Source organism: Aquarana catesbeiana, linkage group LG07, assembly GCF_042186555.1.
Source record: "Aquarana catesbeiana isolate 2022-GZ linkage group LG07, ASM4218655v1, whole genome shotgun sequence".
Taxonomy (NCBI): Eukaryota; Metazoa; Chordata; class Amphibia; order Anura; family Ranidae; genus Aquarana; species Aquarana catesbeiana.
Genome location: NC_133330.1, coordinates 274,585,352 through 274,603,914, shown reverse-complemented (window position 1 = coordinate 274,603,914; position 18,563 = coordinate 274,585,352). Strand labels below are relative to the sequence as shown.

The 18,563-nt window shown below is 45.5% G+C and overlaps 1 protein-coding gene across 1 annotated transcript in view; it reads right to left on the bottom strand.

The window, feature by feature from the left end:
• The window catches only part of LOC141103591 (uncharacterized), a 535,587-nt gene that overhangs the window by 142,145 nt on the left and 374,879 nt on the right, over window positions 1-18,563 (bottom strand). The gene's annotated exons all lie outside the window — the stretch shown is intronic.

Genomic DNA, 18,563 nt, shown 5'->3' with positions numbered 1-18,563 from the left:
AGTGTTGGGGATAGCAGCATAGGGGCTGAAGCAGGGAGAGAGCTCACGCTCCACCACTCACACCTGCATCTGGTCATGCCCCCTCTCACCTTACATGTCTAATCTGGGGTTAAGCCCCTTACTTGTCTTATAGGTTTTCATATACATGATGTATGGCAATATGTCATTACGTGGTTGATGTACCCTCTCCATTAGACACATACAGATATAACACAGATATAATATCAGGATGAGAATCATAATCATCACTATAATTAGTACAAAATCCTTGAGCCATGAGAAGATTCCACCAAAACCAAAACTTTCTCCTCCAAAGGGGCTCCAGGAGTTTGCAATGTTCCTAGCTTCTTGTTGTAATTTGTCTACCTCCTTTAGGTGATTTGCAATGATATAATAATCAGGTATTTCAACAGATGTGTTATGTACCCAGGTACAACATTCATAATTCTCGGTAATCTCACATAATCCTGTAAGGGCTGAACTCATGCTCTCAATGGCTAGATCATGCAGTTCTAATTGTTTTCTAATCCCTCTGGTTTCTATGTTTAATTTAGAAATATAATCAGAATTCTTCTCCATGACTTCATCAATAGGGATGAGCCGAACACCCCCCTGTTCGGTTCGCACCAGAACATGCAAAAAGGAAAAAAGTTCGCTCGAACACGCGAACACCGTTAAAGTCTATGGGACACGAACATGAATAATCAAAAGTGCTAATTTTAAAGGCTTATATGCAAGTTATTGTCATAAAAAGTGTTTGGGGACCCGAGTCCTGCCCCAGGGGACATGGATCAATGCAAAAAAAAGTTTTAAAAATGGCCGTTTTTTCAGGAGCAGTGATTTTAATAATGCTTAAAGTCAAACAATAAAAGTGTAATATCCCTTTAAATCTCGTACCTGGGGGGTGTCTATAGTATGCCTGTAAAGGGGCGCATGTTTCCCGTGTTTAGAACAGTCTGACAGCAAAATGACATTTGGAAGGAAAAAACCCATTTAAAACTACCCGCGGCTATTGCATTGCCGACAATACACATAGAAGTTCATTGATAAAAACGGCATGGGAATTCCCCACAGGGAAACCCTGAACCAAAATTAAAAAAAAAAAAATGACGTGGGGGTCCCCCTAAATTCCATACCAGGCCCTTCAGGTCTGATATGGATATTAAGGGGAACCCCGGCCAAAATAAAAAAAAACGGCATGGGGTCCCCCCCAAAAATCCATACCAGACCCTTATCCGAGCATGCAACCTGGCAGGCCGCAGGAAGAGAGGGGGGATGAGAGTGCGGCCCCCCCTCCTGAACCGTACCAGGCCACATGCCCTCAACATTGGGAGGGTGCTTTGGGGTAGCCCCCCAAAACACCTTGTCCCCATGTTGATGAGGACAAGGGCCTCATCCCCACAACCCTGGCCGGTGGTTGTGGGGGTCTGCGGGCGGGGGGCTTATCGGAATCTGGAAGCCCTCTTTAACAAGGGGACCCCCAGATCCCAGCCCCCCTGTGTGAAATGGTAAGGGGGTACTTACCCCTACCATTTCACTAAAAAACTGTCAAAAATGTTAAAAATGACAAGAGACAGTTTTTGACAATTCCTTTATTTAAATGCTTCTTCTTTCATCTTCTGGTTCTTCTGGCTCTTCTGGTTCTTCCTCCGGCGTTCTCGTCCAGCATCTCCTCCTCGGCGTCTTCTATCTTCTTCTCCTCGGGCCGCTCCGCACCCATGGCATGGGGGGAGGCTCCCGCTCTTCTCTTCATTTTCTTCTTCATCCTCTTCTCTTCTTCCTTCTTCTCTTCTTCATTTTCTTCTCCGGGCCGCTCCGCACCCATGCTGGCATGGAGGGAGGCTCCCGCTGTGTGACGGAGTCTCCTCGTCTGACGGTTCTTAAATAACGGGGGGCGGGGCCATCTGGTGACCCCGCCCCCTCTGATGCACGGTGACTTGACGGGACTTCCCTGTGACGTCACGGGGAATGCCACAGGGAAGTCCCGTCATGTCCCATGTGTCAGAGGGGGCGGGGTCACCGGGTGGCCCCGCCCCCCGTTATTTAAGAACCTTCAGACAAGGAGACGCCATCACACAGCGGGAGCCTCCCTCCATGCCAGCATGGATGCGGAGCGCCCCTGAGAAGAAAATGAAGAAGAGAAGAAGAGAAGAAGGAAGAAGAGAAGAGGATGAAGAAGAAGATGAAGAGAAGAGCGGAAGCCTCCCCCCATGCCATGGGTGTGGAGCGGCCCGAGGAGAAGAAGATAGAAGACGCCGCGGAGGAGATGCTGGACGAGAACGCCGGAGGAAGAACCAGAAGAGCTAGAAGAACCAGAAGAAGAAGAAGTTGAAGGAAGATAGAAGAAAGAAGAAGCATTTAAGTAAAGGAATTGTCAAAAACTGTCTCTTGTCATTTTTAACAGTTTTTTAGTGAAATGGTAGGGGTAAGTACCTCCTTACCATTTCACACAGGGGGGGCCCGGGATCTGGGGGTCCCCTTGTTAAAGGGGGCTTTCAGATTCCGATAAGCCCCCCGCCCGCAGACCCCCACAACCACCGGCCAGGGTTGTGGGGATGAGGCCCTTGTCCTCATCAACATGGGGACAAGGTGTTTTGGGGGGCTACCCCAAAGCACCCTCCCAATGTTGAGGGCATGTGGCCTGGTACGGTTCAGGAGGGGGGGCCGCACTCTCGTCCCCCCTTCTTTTCCTGCGGCCTGCCAGGTTGCGTGCTCGGATAAGGATCTGGTATGGATTTTTGGGGGGACCCCACGCCGTTTTTTTTTTTTTTTGGCGCGGGGTTCCCCTTAAAATCCATACCAGACCTGAAGGGCCTGGTATGGAATTTAGGGGGACTCCCACGTCATTTTTTTTTTTAATTTTGGTTCGGGGTTTCCCTGTGGGGAATTCCCATGCCGTTTTTATCAATGAACTTCTATGTGTATTGTCGGCAATGCAATAGCCGCGGGTAATTTTAAATGGGTTTTTTCCTTCCAAATGTCATTTTGCTGTCAGACTGTTCTAAACACGGGAAACATGCGCCCCTTTACAGGCATACTATAGACACCCCCCCAGGTACAAAATTTAAAGGGATATTACACTTTTATTGTTTGACTTTAAGCATTATTAAAATCACTGCTCCTGAAAAAACGGCCATTTTTAAAACTTTTTTTTGCATTGATCCATGTCCCCTGGGGCAGGACCCGGGTCCCCAAACACTTTTTATGACAATAACTTGCATATAAGCCTTTAAAATTAGCACTTTTGATTTCTCCTATAGACTTTTAAAGGGTGTTCTGCGGCATTCGAATTTGCCGCGAACACCCCAAATTGTTCGCTGTTCGGCGAACTTGCGAACAGCTAATGTTCGAGTCGAACATGAGTTCGACTCGAACTCAAAGCTCATCCCTATTCATCAATGATCCCAGTGTAATTATTTAATCTCTTCATTAGGTCTATGCCCCACCCTGTACCCAGGCCATATCTCTTTTTAAAAAAACCTCCCTTTTATTGTGGTGTTTAAGGGGGTACCTAGGATGCATGCTAGCTTCGAGGAGGTGTCCTCCCTTGCTATCTCCTACTATGCCCATGACAGGAACTAGGGCTGCAAGATAACACCATCCTTGTGGTTCAGTGGGGATCCAAGGGTGACAGAGTTTCCCACAGAAGATATAAATACTGTTTCCTAGAGCTAATGGTAGTTTATTGAATATTGTCATCATTTTATCAGAAAAACTGGAAAAGGTTAAACTTGACAACAATTTTCCCACTGGGGAAGTGGAACTGGAGTCAAAAAAATTTGATAGAGTGGTGTTTAGGACAGGGTCTGCAGTGTAAAAGACAGGGCTTTCAATTGAGGTCATTGAAAAATTAATTCAAGCTCCCCTTGTGGCGTTTCCCAGTCTAAAACACCAGTCTGGGAAATGACTTCTACTAATAATTTGGAAAGTAAGAGTATCATTTGAAACCATTCTGGTGACTCTTGTAAGGTCGACAGGAGGTGTGCCATTAAGAAGGAGGGTGAAGTTTAAAGGTACTGCCATCAGGGAAATCCTGGCAGTGTTAGGATGGAACAAAAAGGTGTCCTTCGCGCTCGTCGGATGATAAATAAACCAATAGTGATTAAACTATTAAACGTGAATAAAATATTATAGCAAATAAAGTGACAATATTGCAGCAAAATGAGGGTGCTCACACCAACACTCAGTGAAGTAGTTAATTAAATAAATTTCGCGCAATATTTGTAAAATAAAACAACCTAGGTGTATTGTGAAAAAACAAAGAAAATATATGACAATTAGAGTAGTGGTTACTAGGGATATTGCTGCAAGGATCAAAAGTCTCTATATTGCAGCATAAAGCTATAGCCACTATTTACTAATTAAAGTGTTAAATAATAAGTATAAAAATAACGTGAATGAAAGCAAACTTCCTATAATGGAGATATACGTAAACCTAAAATTACCGTGAATAAAAAGCAAAACTTCCTGCACCATTAATATGTGCAAATTCTACTATAGATATTTAGTATAAAACATCAACCATGAATAACAAAAAATGTGCACAGAAGAAATTAGTTTTATCTCCTCCACTGCTGAGACAATTAGATCGGCACTACAGAGAAGGAACGATGGAGGAATAGTAACAAAGAGAGCGAGGATCCCAGTGACAACTGCTACAGCAGATATCTTTTATCACTGAATGCCTGTTTTCCACAAAATGAAGGTGAGGGTTCTGTGAGACTACAGTAGGAGACACCACCAGCAGGGATATATACTCATATTATTCTATATGCCAGAATTAAATAGAAGAATTGTTTACAGACTGTTTCTATGCTGCTACCCATCGATCTCCTTTAAGAACTTGCCATACTAATATTTGCACCTTAATTGAGCACTAAAGTGGACTTTCTTCTGTGCACATTTTTTGTTATTCATGGTTGATGTTTTATACTAAATATCTATAGTAGAATTTGCACATATTAATGGTGCAGGAAGTTTTGCTTTTTATTCACGGTAATTTTAGGTTTACATATATCTCCACTGTAGGAAGTTTGCTTTCATTTACGTTATTTTTATACTTATTATTTAACACTTTAATTAGTAAATAGTGGATATAGCTTTATGCTGCAATACAGAGACTTTTGATCCTTGCAGCAATATCCCTAGTAACCACTACTCTAATTGTCATATATTTTGTTTGTTTTTTCACAATACACCTAGGTTGTTTTATTTTACAAATATTGCGCAAAATTTATTTAATTAACTACTTCACTGAGTGTTAGGATGGAGTTTACTACATATCCAACATTTTTCATACTCTGACTTTTGAGCATAGGCATATTTAAATTTTAGCAAAAGCATTTTATCAGTAAAACCATCTTCGATCTCTCTCTTGGTTCTAGCTTGTGTCATTGTATTATTCTCCTGTGTATGTGTGTTCCCACAGGTATTTTTAATTGAACCCAAATCTTTCGGGTGATAGATACGATTCGTTATGACCCAGACAGGGACAAAAATAATGACTATGGTTGTCAAGAGCAACATCCAGAGTCTGCCAGAGTCCTTGGCTATGATCACAGTCATTTTGATGATTCAGAGTCTAAAACACCTGCTTCACTCGCTCTTGGAGGGCTAAAACCCCCGGCTGCGCCTCCTTTTTCCTTGTGTTTTATCTCTGGGTCAGCTTGCGTTCTAGCAACTTGATTCGCACTCTCCATGTGTAAGGGTTTTACACAGCTGGCATGGATCCAGGCTTGTTGGTTTTCTACCAGGACTGCAGTACGCATCACGGCCACCACCTTGGTTTCTGGTCTGAACAGGTATCCTCCTTTTCTGGTCTCTGCCAGTTGTTTCACCACGACCCAGTTACCGGGCTGGAAAGGATGTGTAGGCAGATCCTGTGGAGAGAGAGGAGAGGCGCGAGCAACATTTCTTTCTTTTTGATCTAAAGTTTCAATTATGTAAACAGGAGGGTAATTTAATGGGATTTTGTGGGTGCCAGGTAAATAGAATTAGACATACACCAAGGCAAAAAAAAATCTATCACATTTTATTAGACATAGAAAAGGTTTAAAAATTATGCTGGCTATACATAAATAATGCAAACAGCAGTGCATATCAGAATAGATGGTAAATAGGGGGTCACTCAGCACTAATATCCCGACATGTTTCGCCCACTAGGGCTTCCTCAGGGGATGTTTGTTGAGGGACCAAAGTGGATATGTCACTGCATGAAACAGAGTACAATTAAGGACCATCAAAAACAGAATACAACAGGATTGGAAAGGATGTCAATGACCGTCCAAAGCCAAAAATTCAACTGCCAGCCATTAGATAGTTACCTGCAGTAAATGTAGAGCCAAGCTAGGAAAATGGACACTGCGCTGCACAGGAAAAAGTTGGCCTGGATGAGCCCAGGAAAAGGCAGTGGGACCAATCTCTGCCCAATGGAGAAAGGAATATGAAGGTGATGACCATAAATGAGGAAACAGGGAGAGGGAAGTGGGGTAGTGAAGGGGAAAGGGGAAGGGGAGGGGAAGGGAAGGGAAGGGCGAGGAGGGAAAGAAGGGAGGGGAAAATTAGGAGTGAGGTGTGGAAGGAAAGGGGAGGGAAGAGGAGGGGAGGACATGTGGGAAGAGAATGGGAGTAGAAATGTGGGAGGAAAATATTTTAATGTGTGGATACTACTTTAAATAAGTGAACAGAAACCGATGTGAGGAGATACTTTCCACAAGTGGGAAAAGATGTTGCCTGTAATCCTGGCTGAGATCAGTATGACTCCCAGTAGGACTACAGGTTACTCTCCATTTGAGGTCCTAATGGGTAGACCGTTCCCTACACCTTGGGCTAGGACACCTTTAGTTTTGGAAACAGGAAAATTAGACCAGGTTAGGGAAGGGTATGTCCGAAAAATAACTGAAACTTTAGATCAAGTAGAAAGAAATGTTGCTTGCACCTCTCCTCCTTCTCCACAGGATCTGCCTACTCATCCTTTCCAGCCCGGTGACTGGGTCGTGGTGAAACAACTGGCACAGACCAGAAAAGGAGGATACCCGTTCAGACGAGAAACGAAGGTGGTGGCCGTGATGTGTACTGCAGTCCTGGTAGAAAACCAACAAGCCTGGATCCATGCCAGCTGTGTAAAACCCTTACACATGGAGAGTGCGAAACAAGCTGCTAGAACGTGAGCTGGCCCAGAGATAAAAGACAAGGAAAAAGGAGGCGCAGCAGGTGGTTTTAGCCCTCCAAGAGCGAGTGAAGCAGGTGTTTTAGACTCTGAATCATCAAAATGACTGTGATCATAGCCAAGGACTCTGGCAGACTCTGGATGTTGCTCTTGACAACCGTAGAGAAAAATGAAAAAGAGAAGAGGGCGCACCGACCTAATGCATTGCCATAAAAAGGGTTTATTAAAAGTATAAAAACAAAGGTACTACTCACAAGCAAGCATAAAAAACAGGCTTCTCTTAACAGCAGCAGCTATATCACTTGCTGCTTGATGATGAGAGGTAGATGATGGTACTCCAAACGGCTGACGTTTCAGGGGCGCACTCCCTTCCTCAGAGCCTAGATGGTCTGTGGATCCTCTGTCCAGTGTGCCCTAATGTATACATCCGCATGTCCATGCCCCAAATTACCACTACCCTAATAGGCCACGCCCATCCATGAACACCAGCTCCAAATAAAGGGGCAACACTATATTCCCTCTCTATACCACTCTAAAGCAATGCTTCCACATGTGAGGCTACCAGCAGGGCAGACAATGTACCACATAAATAATGGATCCAGGAATCCACCCATCAGAGCACAATGGATATAGTAGATGCAATAACAACAGTTGCCCAGCATAAATCGCGCTAGCCCCATGGCAGTACACTGCTCACTCACTCAGAAGGAAATTAATTAAATTAGGAATGAACCTACCCCCATACCTCTTTCTCTACGACTCCGTACGGGGGGGGGAAATTGTAGTCCTCCTGTCCCTGTGATCCCTCGCTGTGCTTCAGCGCCTGTTGGAACGCATGCCATTGCAGGACTAGGAAGCTCGGGGGTCCCTGCGTTCCAACCCGCACTTTCGGCCCGAAAGCAGCTCCACTGCCCCCTCTATACTAAACCCATGCACGCATGGGCATCTAGGTGAGTGGGAGAATGCTCTCTCCAGCGGCCAAGTACAGGCAGCACATCACACTGTGGATCAAAGGAGAGGCCACTTATGGCCTATAATATAGCTAGAGGATGATGCTAGTGGTCATAGCGCTAAGTGCGATGCCATGCGGATGCATACATCAAGCCACACAGGAATGTACAGTGGGTATACCTTGACTCATAACTATTTTTCTTTTATGGGCGGCTTCTACAGGCAGGTGAGGGGCACAGCCATGGGAGCCAGATTCGCTCCCAATTATGCCAATCTATTCATGGGATACATTTGGGCCAACAACCCCTTTGGGAGGAACCTAGTACTGTACTCACGGTACATCGATGATGTTATCATCTGGAATGGGACCGATGAGGAGTTAGAAGGCTTCCTGGCGCATTGTGCGAGCAATCCCTTTGGAATCGCGTTCACGCACATTGTGAACGACAAGTCCTTAGTGTTCTTAGACCTTGAACTGAGAGCGGAGGAGAATGGTATGATCCATTCAAGAACACACGTCGGATCTCCTCTAGATGCACGCACAAGAGCGGACGTGATGCCGTGGGGGCCGGAAGTGCGGGTTGGAACGCAGGGACCCCCACGCTTCCTGGTCCTGCAATAGCATGCGTTCCAACAGGCGCTGCAGCACAGCGAGGGATCACAGGGACAGGAGGACTACAATTTCCCCCCGTACGGAGTCGCAGAGAAAGAGGTATGGGGGGTAGGTTCATTCCTAATTTAATTGATTTCCTTCTGAGTGAGTGAGCAGCGTACTGCCATGAATACACACTTCAGTTTGGTTGGGGCTAGCGCGATTTATGCTGGGCAACTGTTATTGCACCTACTATATCCATTGTGCTCTGATGGGTGGATTTCTGGATCCATTATTTATGTGGTACACTGTCTGCCCTGCTGGTAGCCTCACATGTGGAAGCATTGCTTTAGAGTGGTATAGAGAGGGAATATAGTATTGCCCCTTTATTTGGAGCTGGTGTTCATGGATGGGCGTGGCCTATTAGGGTAGTGGTAATTTGGGGCATGGACATGCGGATGTATACATTAGGGCACACTGGACAGAGGATCCACAGACCGTCTAGGCTCTGAGGAAGGGGGTGCGCCCCTGAAACGTCAGCCGTTCAGCCATTTGGGGTACCATCATCTACCTCTCGTCATCAAGCAGCAAGGGATATAGCTGCTGCTTTTAAGAGAAGCCTGTTTTTTATGCTCGCTTGTGAGTAGTACCTTTGTTTTTATACTTTTAATAAACCCTTTTTATGATAATGCACTAGGTCGGTGCGCCCTCTTCTCTTTTTCATTTTTCTCTTTAGTTGCACGAACACCCATTGTTCCGAAGAGGGCTGCAAGACCATTTGCCTTGTATTGAAGAATGATCCACACCATCTGTGTCTAGTAAAACACCGGAGTACAGGAGATTATTGTTTGGTTGTCTTGACAACCGTAGTCATTATTTTTGTCCCTGTCTGGGTCATAACGAATCGTATCTATCACCCGGAAGATTTGGGTGCAATTAAAAGTACCTGTGGGGTCTGACATCACTCCGTCCTATTCCAACAGGCCTGGAGATTACTCTTAAGAACTTGACACAGATAAACAGTGCTGTGATTGCTCAGAGTGATCTGATAGCTTCAATTTGTATCTTATGTAGCTTATATGGACAAAAAATGGTCATACAACATTATACAACATTATAGCTACATCCCATGTACGTTGCAGGACTTTCTACAGTTATGCAAACAATTATGTGACATACAATACATAACAAATTTTGCTTATTTACAGTACAACAGTATCTATTCCTCAGAAATCACAGAACAAACAGGAACAAGCTATTCTCTGAGAGATAGCTTCATGGGAACCCGCATAGGCGAATTTCTAAGGTGAAGAACAAGTTATGTGACATTTAGACAAGTAGAACAAAATGGATACTAATCCCTAAGATGGAGTCATAGTGGTTTAAGACAAACTTTACATATTCCTTTAATAAGTATTCAGACCCTTTGCTCAGTATTTAGTAGAAGCACCCTTTTTGAACTAACACAGCCATAAGTCTTTTTGGGAAAGATGCAACAAGTTTTTGACACCTGGATTTGGGGATCCTCTGCCATTCCTCCTTGCAGATCCTCTCCAGTTCTGTCAGGTTGGATGGTAAACGTTGGTGGATAGCCACTTTTAGGTCTCTCCAGAGATGCTCAATTGGGTTTAAGTCAGGGCTCTGGCTGGGCCATTCAAGAACAGTCACAGAGTTGTTGTGAAGTCACTCCTTCGTTACTTTAGCTGTGTGCTTAGGGTCATTGTCTTGTTGGAAGGTAAACATTCGGCCCAGTCTGAGGTCCTGAGCACTCTGGAGAAGGTTTTTGTCCAGGATACCCCTGTACTTGGCCACATTCATCTTTCCCTTGATTGCAACCAGTCGTCCTGTCCCTGCAGCTGAAAAACACCCCCACAGCATGATGCTGCCAGCACCATGCTTCACTGTTGGGACTGTATTGGACAGGTGATGAGCAGTGACTGGTTTTCTCCATGCATACTGCTTAGAATTAAGGCCAAAAAGTTCTATCTTGGTCTCATCAGACCAGAGAATCTTATTTCTCACCATCTTGGAGTCCTTCAGGTATTTTTTTAGCAAACTCTATGCAGGCTTTCATGTGTCTTGCACTGAGGAGAGGCTTCTGTCGTGCCACTCTGCCATAAAGTCCCGACTAGTGGAGGGCTGCAATGATGGTTGACTTTCTACAACTTTCTCCCATTTCCCGACTGCATCTCTGGAGCTCAGCCACAGTGATCTTTGGGTTCTTCTTTACCACTCTCACCAAGGCTCTTCTCCCCCGATAGCTCAGTTTGGCCGGACGGCCACCTCTAGGAAGGTTACTGGGCATCCCAAACGTCTTTCATTTAAGGATTATGGAGGCCACTGTGCTCTTGGGAACCTTAAGTGCAGCAGAATTTTTTTTGTATCCTTGGCCAGATCTGTGCCTTGCCACAATTCTGTCTCTGAGTGTATATTGATTGGTTTGCGCAAAATTTATAGCATCTACAAAATAGGGAATAGTTTTATGGCATTTTTTTTTTTAATTATGTTTTTATTAGTAATGGCAGAAATCTGCAATTTTTATCGGGACTGCGACATTATGGCAGGCACATCGGACATTTTTTACACTATTTTGGGACCATTGTCATTTATACAGCAATCAATGTTATAAAAATGCATTGATTACTGTGTAAAAGACACTGGCAGTGAAGGGGTTAACCACTAGGGGGCAGTGAAGAGGTTAAGTGTGTCCTAGGGAGTGATTCTAACTGTTAGGGGGCTGGGCTTTAACACACAGGACCGTGATCACTGCTCTCGATGACAGAGAGCTGTGATCACTGTCCTGTCACTAGGCAGCACTTTTATTTACAAAAGCATCTCCCCGTTCTACCTCTCCGTGACACGATCACGGGCACCCGGCGGACATCGAGCCAGGGGCGCGTGCCCGCAACACCGCTTTTAAAAGGGGACGTACCTGTACACCCTTTTGCCTACCAGCACCATTCTGCCGACGTAAATCAGCGTGCGCTGGTCGGCAAGTGTGTATATTATTGCGGCTCATGCGATTCTCAATCGTCTGTTTGCTGTTGCCAAATAACAATCTGTTTTTCTACTAGTGACACCTTTTTGGGCATAGGAGATACAGTGTCCTGCAATAGCGATATCCTGTTTTCAGCTTCTGCCATCCTGTCTCTTTTTTTTTTTAACTCATTTATTTTTATAAATTTTTATAAAAACATATACCACTGATCGAGAGGCACCTAGTATACATACTATTATAACATCTTTACAATGTCGTGTATAAATTCACACTTAAATAACCTTCAATACATTAATATACCCAGTTCGTATTTACTTCCTTTAAAAGGGGAAAAAAAAAAGGGGTACATTTAGAAGACACACAACTACTACCTATACCTCAGCTCCCTCTCCTCCATGGTTCTCTAACCTTTTGTGACCCCTCTATCCTTTTATAACCCCTCCCTCCCCTCTCCTCCCTCCCTAATCTTTTTTAATAAAGTGCAACTATCCCTTCCATACACCGTGTCTATTTAAATAACAGATACATTATGTATTCTTATTTCTCTCTTCTCACTCTTATTTGCCACTTCCCTTCATCCTCTCCACTCCAGCCTTATTTTCCCAATAATATCCTCCTGGTCTTTGAATATGATCTCCTCTCCCTAGTTATTCCCTCTAAAGGGGACATCCCATTTTATCTAACCAGGGCTTCCACATCATTAAGAATTTGTCCAGTTTCCTCCGTCTAACAAATACCACTTTTTCCCTCCATACTGTGGCATCCATCACTTTAGTCCATTCTTCTGATGTCGGGGGTCTCACTGATTGCCAGTTCTGAGCTATTATCTTTCGAGCTTGAAATGAACATCTTATTACTGCAATTTTACTATTTTTGAGCACAGTGTTTTCCTCTATTTTCCCCAAAAGACATATTGCACCATTCAGGTCTAACTTAAGCCCAAAGGTACTATTAATATCCTCCATTATCTCTTTCCAGTACCTGAATAGTTTTGGGCACCTCCATATCATATGAATCAAATCCCCCATTCCTTGACACCTTGGACATTTGTCGTCAGCTCTGTATCTGTACCGAAAAATCTTGTGTGGTAAACTCTATGTAGCAAAAATAGCTGCGATATTTTCTGTGAAGGGGAGACTGACACCTGGGAGCTCAAGTCCAATATCCTTCTCCACTGTTCTGTTATTCTTTCCCCCAGGTCCTCTTCCCATCCCTTCTTATTTTTAGCCAGTCTTTCCCCATTAATGGTTTCACTACATATCTGTTCATATATCTCTGATATTAAGCCTTTGGAGGATCCTGTCATAGCTATTTTTTGTATAAGAGGTACTTTACACCATTCCACCCTTTGTGTTTTAAAGTGGGCATTCAGTGCATGTCTAATTTGAAGATACCGGTAGAATGATTGGTTTGGGATACCGTACTCACCCCTCAACTCCTCGAATGATTTCAACGTACTCCTATCATATACAGTGGGGCAAAAAAGTATTTAGTCAGCCACCAATTGTGCAAGTTCTCCCACTTAAAAATATGAGAGAGGCCTGTAAATTGTCATCAAAGGTATACCTCAACTATGAGAGACAAAATGTGGAAACAAATCCAGACAATCACAGACACATTGTCTGATTTTTGAATTTATTTGCAAATTATGGTGGAAAATAAGTATTTGGTCAATATCAAAAGTTCATCTCAATACTTTGTTATATATCCTTTGTTAGCAATGACAGAGGTCCAACATTTTCTGTAAGTCTTCACAAGGTTGTCACACACTGTTGCTGGTATGTTGGCCCATTCCTCCATGCAGATCTCCTCTACAGCAGTGATGTTTTGGGGCTGTCGCTGGCAGGGGCGGGCTGGGCCGGGGGGCAGGGTGGCAATCTCCCCCCGGGCCGCTTGGTGAAAAGGCTGCACTCAGCTGGGTAATGAGGGGCCAGTGACACTATGCACAGCCACCGGCCGCCGCTAACCAAATGCTGTGTTTGCAGAGTGGTAGGAATATTGCCTGCTGGAACTCAGAGTTAACACAGGTCACGGCCGCCGCTCACCTCCCGCTGTGCGGCCGTGCCTGTGTCAGCTTCGAGGTAGATGGCTGCAGTGCTGAGCTATGTCTCGTCTCACACATAGCTCAGCCTCAGAGCACACCGGCTCTGACATCCCCTTCTCTCTCTGCACACACGCGAGGAGAGATAAAGCTCATCTGCTCCGCCTCCTTCTGGGTCTGCTCCGCCCGCACTCCCCGGGCATGTGTGGGGGCACTGGGCAGGAAGTTTGAACCCAGAAAAGCGGCAGACAGACTGTGCCTCAGCCTCCATCCTGGTAAGCTCACCCTCTCTCCTGCCTACTATTGTACAAAAAAGGGTGCTCTGTGGACTTTGTTAAAGGGGAGGGGGGGGCAGGCTTTGGTGAGCAGAGACCCCCTTTACACCAGAATCCACAGCATGCCCCCTTAAATCAAGTTTCCCAGAACACCCCTTACATCAGATCCTCCCTTAAATCAGGGTTTCCCTTTACATTAGAGTCCACAAAGCTCCCCTGTGTGGACTCTAATGTAAAGGGGGCTCTGTGCGGACTCTGATGTAAGGGGGGCTCTGTGCAGACTCTGATGTAAGGGGGGCTCTGTGCAGACTCTGATGTAAGGGGGGCTCTGTGCAGACTCTGATGTAAGGGGGGCTCTGTGCAGACTCTGATGTAAGGGGGGCTCTGTGCAGACTCTGATGTAAGGGGGGCCTCTGTGCAGACTGATGTAAGGGGGGGCTCTGTGCGGACTCTAATGTAAGGGGGGGCTCTGTGCAGACTCTAATGTAAGGGGGGGCCCTGTGCGGACTCTGACGTAAAGGGGGCTTCTGTGCGGACTCTGACGTAAAGGGAGCTCTGTGCAGACTCTGATGTAAGAGGGGGGCCTCTGTGCAGACTCTGATGTAAGGGGGGGGGCTCTGTGCAGACTGATGTAAGGGGGGGCTCTGTGTGGACTCTGATGTAAAGGGGGGCTCTGTACGGACTCTGATGTAAGTGGGCTCTGTGTGGACTCTGATGTAAAGGGGGCTTCTGTGCAGACTCTGATGTAAGGGAGGCTCTGTGCGGACTCTGATGTAAAGGGGGCCTCTGTGCAGACTCTGATGTAAGGGGGGGCTCTGTGCAGACTCTGATGTAAAGGGGGCTTCTGTTCGACTCTGATGTGAGGGGGGCTCTGTACGGACTCTGATGTAAGGGGGGCTCTGTGCGGACTCTGATGTAAGGGGGGCTCTGTGTGGACTCTGATGTAAGGGGGGGCTCTGTACGGACTCTGATGTAAGGGGGGCTCTGTACGGACTCTGATGTAAGGGGGGCTCTGTGCGGACTCTGATGTACGGGGGGGGCTTCTGTGCAGACTCTGATGTAGGAGGGGGGGCCTCTGTGCAGACTCTGATGTAAAAGGGGGGCCTCGGTGCAGACTCTGATGTAAGAGGGGGGCTCTGTGCGTAGTCAGGAGTATTTAATGTACTGGGTGCAAGGTTCAGGAGTATGTAATGGACAGGATTCAGGAGTATGTAATGGACAGGATTCAGGAGTATGTAATTTTACAGGGTGCAGGGGTCAGGAGTGTGTAATGTACAGGGGTGAGAGTCATGGTACAAGAAGGGGGTCCCATGAGGACCAGAGTGAATGAAGGTGTTCACTGTACACTCTGTTAGAAAGAGGCCCCCTCCAGGTTCCATTATACTACTTTGTAGTCTCTAATGGGGCCTGGAGGAGAAGCTTTCTAACAGACGCTCTGTTGTACTTAGTACGAAATGTGGGGGCGAGGACCAGGGGCCGGTCATGGACAGGGCAGGGGTTGGTCATGGGTGGGGCCTGACAGGAGGCCCTTGCTTTATTTGTTCCAGGGGCCCTGAGTGCTGTCAGTCCGCCCCTGCCGGCAAGTGTACCATAATGCTCTCCCTGTCAGGGATCTCCGCCCGACAGGAGCTTCCTAGCTCCTTCCCATCATGATGTCATTCAGAGGCTGGGATAGAAGAGGAGGAGTGCTGTTGCGACCTGCGGGGAGCGTCCACTACAGTGGGTGAGTGAGCGGCCGAACATTGCTGCACTGCTTTGATCTTACTGAAGTGGTTAATTAAAAAAAAACTTGGGGTAGGGTGTTAATTAATCTACAATGATATTTGTTATATGCAGCATGGAGGGGGTTAATGTATTGCTATTGATCACTGATGCATTAGTGACCAGTGGCAGTTAATTAACCTCTTTGTGCTGCATTAGCAGCAGTGGTGTCAGTGTTAATTAACCCCTTCATGCTGCAGCATAAAGGAGTTAATTAGCACTGACACTGATGCCACTGCCACTAATGCAGCATAAAGGAGTTAATTAGCTCTGACACTGGTCACAAATGCATCAGTGACCAATAGCAATACATTAACCCCCTCCATGCTGCATATTCTAAATAGCATTGTAGATTAAAGTGGTTGTAAATGTTGTTGTTTTTTTATATAAAAATAACAAACTTGTTATACTTACCTGCTCTGGCAAAGGGTTTTGCACAGAACAGCCCAGACTCTTCTTCTGGGGTCCCCCACCGGCACTCCAGGCCTCTTCTCTTCATCCCGCCTCCTGTCACCTTAAAATCATCACATAGGGGACTTTTTGTCCCCTATGTGATGAAAAAAATAACTTAAGGAAAAAGGGTACACCCAAGCACATAAACCCCCCTCCCCCCAATTTTTTTTGAAGCTCCCGAACCCCCACATATACACATGAACGAATGTAAACGTATGCCTCAGGGGAGCCTATGCGTGAATACGTGGTTGCAATACACGTTACATATTACCGTGCACTACGGAATGAGAGCAACACAAGACCTCCTCCGTAACACTAAACTGATACCTATAGGGGGGATTTTGAAGCTTTGCCTATAGAAAATATAGGGTGTTGAAGTTTGCTGCCATTTCACACAAAACTAAGGTTTGACATGTTGGCTCTATTTGCTTGGTGCAACCTCTAAGTCTTTTATATATTACCAAAAATTTGGGTAATTTATTGTGTTTGTTTGCCCCAAATTTAACTTTAGTGTGTTTTTTTACAGAAATTTTACGTTTCCTAGACCTTTGCGGTAATATCGTGTAAAAAAAAAAAAGAAAAACTACAACTATTTTATTGTCTAGGATGTCTGCTTTCAGGAAATATATAATGTTTGTGGGTTTTGTGTAATCTTCAGGCCTAAAATTATTTTTTAAACGTGTGCAAAAATGGCTCTGGCTAAGAAAAGGTAAATTAACGTGGATGACAAAAGTGGGAGTTGGGAGGAGGCAGGGCAGAGGGAGAGTGGGGCAGAGTTGCTCCACCATAGGCCTCTGGGCTATACTTGCCCCTGGGCCAAAAGATGCCAGTCAGCCCCTTGCAGGGGCTCTGGAGGGCCACATTGTCCTCCCCCCACCCTTGTGATTATGAAAAATCTTAGACTGTTTTCCTCGATCCATCACTTTTCCACGCTCTATGGGCCACTTGACTGGACTTGCCCCCCAGGCCTAAGGCTGCCAGCCCTCCCCTGGTTGCTGGGCAACACGGACTTTCAACTCCCCCCAAAGGTTTTCTATGGGGTTGAGATCTGGAGACTGGCTAGGCCACTCCAGGACCTTGAATTGCTTCTTACGAAGCCACTCCTTCGTTACCCGGGCGGTGTGTTTGGGATCATTGTCATGCTGAAAGACCCAGTCACGTTTCATCTTCAATGCCCTTGCTGATGGGAGGAGGTTTGCACTCAAAATATCACGATACATGGCCCCATTCATTCTTTCATGTACACGGATCAGTCGTCTTGTTCCCTTTGCAGAGAAACAGCCCCAAAGCATGATGTTGCCACCCCCATGCTTCACAGTAGGTATGGTGTTCTTTGGTTGCAACTCAGCATTCTCTCTCCTCCAAACACGACGAGTTGTGTTTCTACCAAACAGTTCTACTTTGGTTTCATCTGACCATATGACATTCTCCCAATCCTCTTCTGGATCATCTAAATGCTCTCTAGCAAACCTCTGATGGGCCGGACATGTACTGGCTTAAGCAGGGGGACACGTCTGGCACTGCAGGATCTGAGTCCCTGTCGTAGTGTGTTACTGATGGTAGCCTTTGTTACGTTGGTCCCAGCTCTCTGTAGGATATTCACTAGGTCCCCCCGTGTGGTTCTGGGATTTTTGCTCATCGTTCTTGTGATCATTTTGACCCCACGGGGTGAGATCTGATGTGGAGCCCCAGATCTAGGGAGATTATCAGTGGTCCTGTATGTCTTCCATTTTCTAATTATTGCTCCCACAGTTGATTTCTTCACACCAAGCTGCTTGCCTATTGCAGATTCAGTCTTCCCAGCCTGGTGCAGGTCTACAATTATGTTTCTGGTGTCCTTTCGACAGCTCTTTGGTCTTCAAGCATAGTGGAGTTTGGAGTGTGACTGTTTGAGGTTGTGGACAGGTGTCTTTTATACTGATAACAAGTTCAAAAAGGTGCCATTAATACAGGTGATGAATGGAGGACAGAGGAGCCTCTTAAAGAAGAAGATACAGGTCTGTGAGAGCCAGAAATCTTGCTTGTTTGTAGGTGACCAAATACTTATTTTCCACCATAATTTGCAAATAAATTCTTTCAAAAATCAGACAATGTGATTGTCTGGATTTTTTTCCATATTTTGTCTCTCATGTCTCTCATAAAAAACCTTTGGAGGGAGTTGAAAGTTCGTGTTGCCCAGCGACAGCCCCAAAACATCACTGCTATAGAGGAGATCTGCATGGAGGAATGGGCCAACATACCAGGAACAGCGTGTGACAACCTTGTGAAGACTTACAGAAAACTTTTGACCTCTGTCATTGCCAACAAAGGCTATATAACAAAGT